Raw genomic sequence first — 1142 nt, forward strand, 5'->3', positions numbered from 1 at the left:
GATAGGTGGGTGGACAGTTGGGTAGGTGGATGGCCGGAGATGTGACAGATGTGGATAGACAATAGATGGTAGATGCATTGATAATTGGGGGATGGCTAGATAAATCGGTAAATTATTGGTGTTCAGGAATCTCCACACAAACCATACAAACACTGATCTCAGTTAAGCAAGAGCAGTTTATGGACCGTTCCCCTTAATCCTCACCAGACCAGGGACATAGCTCACAATAGGGTTTGGACTATGTCCCCAAACATCTCTCAGAGCAGGCTTATAAAGGAAAAAAACGAACAAACCACAAAACCCACAATGAGTTCATATGCAGGTGCAGGAAGTGCAGCCCAGTGGTCAGCTCCGACTCAAGATATTTTAGACATACAGTTCATATTGACCTTGAACTTGGAGGGTCCTACGTGATGCTTTGTGGAATTTCTCAAGATTAACAAACTTTATAACACAATAACATAACATAACATAACATAACATAACAACATACCATACCATACCATAACAGGGGATGTGGTCTGCTGGATCCTGTTCTGAGTCAAGTCACTTCTCAGAGTCCATGACTGGCAGGCCTGTTACAGCAGTAATATGAAATAGCTGGCAGACAGAGAACAAAATGGCTCCTGCTATTCTGGAGTGGGGGGACTATCAGACTTTATGGGTAGAGAGGGGAAAGGATGGTGGAACAGGAGGGAGGCCTTCTCTTCTCCTCTTCCTCAGCCCTCCCTCCCTCTCAGAGCACAGAAATGGACAGGAGGCAGTTTGCATGGACAGCCATTGTATAAAACGTGTGACCAATGTGATTGTTAATTGTGTGGCAGTAGCTTTGCTGTTGTTGCTGGTTTGAGGCCGAGGCTCACTATGGAGCCTCCAGCTCACTCTCCTGCCTCAGTCTGCCAAGTGGGGAAATTAACATTCCATCACTTATGTAGCCCAGGCTGCCCTTGCACTTGCTACGTAGTCTAGGATAACCTTGAACTTCTGGTCCTNCCGCCCCCTCCTTCTGAGTGTTGGGATTAAAGGTGTGCATCACCTTGTCTGAGTTGATGTGGCCCAGGAAATCAAACACAATTTTGTACATTCCAGGCAAGCATACCACCAACTGAACCAAATCCCTACCCCCAGGTTCATTTTTTTTT

The sequence above is a fragment of the Mus caroli genome, chromosome 5 (genome assembly GCF_900094665.2).
Source record: "Mus caroli chromosome 5, CAROLI_EIJ_v1.1, whole genome shotgun sequence".
Lineage (NCBI taxonomy): Eukaryota > Metazoa > Chordata > Mammalia > Rodentia > Muridae > Mus > Mus caroli.